This window comes from Giraffa tippelskirchi, chromosome X, assembly GCF_054371585.1.
Source record: "Giraffa tippelskirchi isolate mGirTip1 chromosome X, T2T-mGirTip1v1.2.pri, whole genome shotgun sequence".
In the NCBI taxonomy this organism is placed as follows: domain Eukaryota; kingdom Metazoa; phylum Chordata; class Mammalia; order Artiodactyla; family Giraffidae; genus Giraffa; species Giraffa tippelskirchi.
In genome coordinates, this window is record NC_137289.1 from 5,696,912 (window position 1) to 5,702,911 (window position 6,000).

Below are 6,000 nucleotides of genomic sequence, written 5' to 3' on the forward strand. Positions count from 1 at the left end.
CTGTTGCTTCCTGACATGCATACAGGTTTCTCAAGAGACAGGTCAGATGGTCTGGTATTCCCATCTCTTTAAGAATTTTCCACAGTTTATTGTGATCCACACAGTCAAAGGCTTTGGCATAGTCAATAAAGCAGAAAGAGATGTTTTTCTGGAACTCTCTTGCTTTTTTGATGATCCATGCCTCCCTGGTCTGCAGTATTACCTCGTACTCCTCTCGGTAGGAAGTGGGATCTATTTCCCCACTTCTTGACTACAGGTTGGTCTTGTGACTTGCTTAGGCCAATGGAAGGCGACTGAAGTGCCCCGTGTGCCTGTTCAGAGCTCAGGCCGCAGGAGGCCTTTCAGGCTTCCATTCACCATCGTGGCTCCCCAGGATTTCACTGTGAACAGTCCAGGCTAGCTTACTGGAGAGTGAGAGCCAGGCAATCCTCGGCCATCTTCCCCACCCCCCACTGCCTGAGTGGACAGCCATCCACCGGGAGACATGCAAGCAGGGCCACATGAGACCACCCAGCCCCCGATGGGAGCATGAGCAGATCCAATCTGTACCGTTTGAAACTGACCTCGTCTGGTTTAGATTAAAAGAACCACCCAGGCAATCCATGGATGGACAAGCTAAATAAATATTGTTTTAGGACATTAAGTTTTAGGGCAGCTTGTTTCTGTAATTAACTGACAATAGAAAACAGCCATAATGCATTCTTACAAAGACTAGCTACTTTGAGAGCATTTTCTGTCTTAAAAATGAAACTTTAGCATTGGTGGTTAATATTCCAATTGTTTTAATATCTTAAACCAGTGCACTGTGGCAGTCTGAGCTTAAATAATTCCACACTATGAATGTATTCACAAGGAGTTACTGACACACATGTCTGGAAAGAACATTGTTCTGGCAGTCATTAAAAAGCAGGAAAAGTAGACTTTCCAGAACCAAGTTATTTTTTTTCCTATGACTAGATCTGACTTTGCTCTCACTCTAAAGATTCAGTCATTTCCCTTGACATCAAGTTATAACAAATGTCTAGATATACTGTAATTATGCAGTAGAATTATCAGGAATAAATCTCTATTATGCATAGAATAACCCTTTTATAGGCTGTTTGGCAGGCCGACCACCTATTTTGGTAAATAAAGTTTTACTGGTACATAGTCATGCTCATTCATTTACATATTATCTATGACTGCTTTTGTGTGACAGCTGCAGAGTTGAGTTGCTGCAACGAGGCTGACAAACCCTAAAATATTTACTATATGATCTTCCAACCCCTGCAGTATACCACAAACATTTTTCTGTTAATAATAACTGTATTAACATAGCCAAAATTAAGATATAGCTTGACAAGCTCTGGCTTGACAGAACCTAACCGATCACATTGCAGGGGCAGATAGTAAGAACGAAGGGCAGGGGTGTATGAGACTACTGTCACCAAAATCTGTAGGAATACAATCCTGTTGGGTCTGTTGGCTGGATTTGCCCCAGTTAAGCTGCAGCTAGGTTATACAACACAAACAGGTGAGCCAGTGGCCATAAAGGATTTCCACAAAGTCAAGCTCCATTGAGCTCTGCCCATCTCTTGTTCTGTAGCCCATTCATTAGTCTTTGCTCTTAGGAATCAGCTGATTCTTCTGCCAGACCCATAGTTACAGTTCAGGCATCTTAGAGCTCATAGCCAAGGCAGACAGACGTTTGGGCTTGCCATTCACCCTTCTAAGCTTTGGCTTCCTTGTTTATAAAATGACCACCAGATGGTGGTCTCTGAGGTTCCTCCTAGGCTGGACACAGTGATTCTGAGCTGGTGCAGTGATGGCAGTGCTGCTGGCATGGCAGGGGTTGTGGCCACTGGTGGTGCAGGCCCACCAGGGCCCTCCATTGGCTACACAGGCTTCCCTGACTCCTATGGACCTGCTGCCCTAGTTCAGCTCTGCATACGGGGACCCTGAGCCTCAAGTTCTGGCAAACCCACATTACTGCAGGGACAAGGTACCCGTCAGTGCCTCACTCAGTGAGGTCCCAGATAGGAGATTGCAAAATGGTGGTGCCACCAGCTTTTCCAAAACACAAAGAGAGAGGATGTGTATCTATCTGGCAGGAAGTGACTCTAAGCACTCAAGTGTTAGCAGGATAACTCTGGTGTTAGAAATGCCAGTGCTTGATCATTTTCTTCTTTTCACCAATGTGTACTTTCACAATGACGATATACAAAGAAAAAGAAACAATAAAAATTATTTTCAAAGGCCCTCATTCCCATCACTAAGGCAACAGGGATGACTAGGGCAGGCTGATGATCAGGCCCTTCCTGGCTGCACATTTTCCATGCTGAACCATGACCACCTCTCTTCCCTTTCAAACCTGGTCTTGCTTCTCAGTGTTAAGCATACGTCCTGTGCACATCACAGGGAATGCATCTTGGACTCCTCTTCACCCCAAGCCAGTTTGAGTCTACCCTTGTGTTTGGGAACATTTTGACTCTGCTACAGCAGGGACTCTAAAGCCTGCTTGGCCATCAGAAACACCTGAGGAAATTTAATGTGCAATAATACTATTTCCGGGGGCCCAGACTGGTTTAGTAGTTCAGGGGTGGTGCTCAAATAGCTGCTCTTTCTAAGGTTCCCCAGATGGTTTCAATGATCAGCTTGGTTTGGGGTTCAGATCTTTCTGGAAGCAGAGCCAGTGTGGTAAAGGGGACCTCAGTCTCCTGCTGGGCTTTACAGATGCCAAGGAGAAACATGGAAAAGTGATCAGTGGGTTTCCTCTTGTCAATCATAATTCCCCCTCCCGAGTCTCTTTTTATTTTCAGTATTAGTGAAGAGCTCAACCAAAAACCATCCCCCTTGCCTCCTCTCCTCACTTCTGCTGATGTCTAGTTGCAGGACTTTGGGCATGTTTCTAAACCTCCCTGTGCCTCAAGCTCCCTTATCTGTGAAATAAAGATCGAGGCACCACCTGCTTCAGAGTGCTGTTGGGAGAACTGTATCAATTGACATGTAAAATATTATGAGGCGTGCCTGGCCTGTGGTAAAGCTCAATAATGGTGGCTACTGTTATCGTTATTTGACTTGCTTTGGTTCCATATGTCACCCTTGGCACACTTGCCTTGAGCCCCTTTCTAGAGGGAAGCACAGTTTCTTTGGGGCACTAGAGGAGGTGCCACATCAGAGAGGAAGGTTTGGGATGGGCTTGTCAGTATTCATGCAGTTACGACCCCAAGCACAGCACTGGGTCATGGTGGGGGGCATACTGTACAAGAGAGCATTTCCCCAGGTGCAGGACAGATGTGGGGTCGCCAGGGCCTAGCCCTGGGCTTCCTGGGGGCCAAGGGCAAAGCGTCTCCATGTTAAGAAAAATACAAGTAGGGACCACCTATCTCAGGGCACACTCTTCCTTCCCATCAGGATGGCTGCACATTTGGAAAATGGGAAGTATTTGAAGATGCAATTATCAGAACAATAGACCCTAAGCAATCGGACAAGGTGAGAAATTTCATCACTCGCCAAGTTTCATGCTAAAACTGTGGAGCTTAGCAAATTTCTACTGCTGCTCATGCTGTGGGTTAATAAACGACTGTAGTCAGGGCTGATCACAGACTGAGGGAGAAAAAAGCTTTCCTCCAACCTGTCAACTCTGTACCTGGAGCAGTTTGGGATGGCAGAGCTCCAGAAACTGCAAGAAGCTGCCACTAACAGTGTAACTGTGGTATTTTACACATACAGGAGACATGCTAGGTGGCGGCTGCTTTTTTTGAAGATACCTATATTTACAACCCATGGTAAATCCATTCTTTATTTTTAGGCACCAAGTGTGATCCTTTCTGCGCCCAGGATGGCATGAGATACTTCACCTGATGATTTAATGAGCACAACCTCATAAAAATAGCACAGTTGTCTATATTTACAATGCAGACGTTTCTAGTGTCACCTTATGTTTGGAGGTGGTGTAAGCATTTACTGCATGCCCACGAGCATAAATGAATGCCACTGATGGTGTAGAAAAAGCACAAGAATTCAAGTGAGACTAGCTGAGTGTGAGGCCCAACTCCAAGCTCAGTGTCTCTTTAGGCACATTTCTTGATCTCTCTGAGACGGCCTTTGGGAATCCCAGCCACCTCAGGGGTGTGTGGCCAAGAAATGAATGCTTACACATATCCCAGTGGCTCCCCTATATTTCCCAGCCACCCTGCAGCTAGGTAGGGTCACATGATTAGCCAATGAAGGAGGGGCAGAAATGACCTCTGTCCCTTCCAGCTGAGGCAGTGAAAAGCCCATGCATGATTATGCCACCTCTCTATGGCCTGGTCCAAGGGACGGAGCAGGCCACCTTGCTCTTCAAATGATGCAGCTTACAGGATGGTGGAGCTTCTTTCAGCCTGGGTCTCTGAGTGGCTTTGTGGAAGAGAGCATTCACTCCCCCTCCCCCATTCCCAACTCCTTACAGACCTTCAGTGAACAAACAGCAGCTTTCTTTCAAGTCATAAATGAATGTTGCATATAAAAAATTTGAAGTTGAATGAATAGACAGTTTGAGTAAGAAATCATCTTTGCTAACCTGGTAGCGTGGAGATTTGTGTGTTCTTAAGGGACTTCTGTTCAGGGGCTTCCAGGTAACTTCCTGCATTCTCAGAACAACATGGCCCACCCTTATGAACAGCCAAGCTCATTGTGAGACAGTAAGATGTAACGGTAAAGAGAGTGTGGGTTCCGAAGCTGCCCTGCCTTGGTCTGCAACTGTGCTCTGTCATTCATGAGCTTTGTGATTGCTCTGTGCCTCGGTTTCCTTAGTGAGACATGGAGCTCATTCTTCAGAGGATTGGTACACATACCAATAGATATAAAACCTTTGAAAGTGTGTCTTGTGAGGGTGGGACGTTCTGGGACAATAGCATTGAAACATGTATATTATCATATGTGAAACAGAACACCATTCCGTGTTCGATGCATGAGACAAATGCTCAGGGCTGGGGCAATGGGATGACCCAGAGGGATGGGATGGGGAGGGAGGTGGGAGGGAGGTCCAGGAAGGGGAACACATGTAAACCCATGCCTGATTCATGTCAATGTATGGCAAAAACTACTACAATATTGTAAAGTAATTAGCCCCCAACTAAAATAAATAAATTTATTAAAAAAAAAAAGAAAGTGTGTCTTACACATAGTAATCACTCAGTAGACAGCAGCCATGACTAGGTAAACTCTCTAGCACACGGCAGGTATTCAGCAAATATTAGTTTCCTGGATCACCTCTTCTTTCCCTTGGATCCATGATTCCAAACTCTGGCTGCACATTAAATAACTTTTAGGGAGATTTGAAAAAGGACCAAGCCTGGGCTGCACCAGCAGAGTTCCTGATTTAATTGGTCCTTGGGCACTGATTCAGACAGATGGGCATCCCTGCTAGACTGGGCAGCACATTATTAGGCCTGTCTGCCCCCCCACCTCATCCCTCCTCCCGGGCCTGGAGCCGTCACAGCACCACCTCTGGACTGCTCGGCACTGGCACTGTCCTGTGCTCGGGGGCAATGCCACCCTCCACGGGCAGGGATTTCTGAGTTCTGGGCCTAGCGCTCTCGAACACGGCATCAGCTCACACTTGCTCCCTGCCTGACTCTGGTCTTGTGGTCCAGAAACTGACTGTTGTTTCCTTCTGAGGCTGAGTTCCTCTGAGGCATTCCTGCCTCAGCAGCTCCCAGAGCTGAGTGTGCTGCCCCAGGGACGTGCCTGAGTTCAGATGCAACAACACACCTGGAAGAGAATGGAGGTTTTCCAGAAGAGGATGAGGAAAAATCTGAGTCTCAGGAAGAGGGCAGGGAGGGGAGACAGAAGGAACACGGGGCAGCGGAGGAGGCCGGATGCTGGTGCAGTGGGATCCTGAGCATGAGCCTGTGGTGGAGGCTGGGACAGGGAGAAGATGCTGCTTGTGTGTGTGTGTGTGTGTGTGTGTGTGTGTGTGTGTGTGTTGTGGAGGGTGCTGGCTCAGCAGGAGACAGGTGGGCTTGGAGGAGTAGA

The 6,000-nt window shown here is 47.0% G+C and overlaps 1 protein-coding gene across 1 annotated transcript in view; it reads left to right on the plus strand.

Moving 5' to 3' along the window:
- LOC145536642 (uncharacterized) overlaps positions 1-5,133 on the plus strand; it is a 169,838-nt gene extending 164,705 nt beyond the window's left edge. Inside the window, exon 8 of the mRNA XM_081566184.1 lies at positions 3,791-5,133. The gene's annotated coding sequence lies outside the window, so the exon portion shown is untranslated. The remainder of the gene's footprint in view (positions 1-3,790) is intronic.
- The last annotated feature ends 867 nt before the right edge of the window (positions 5,134-6,000 follow it).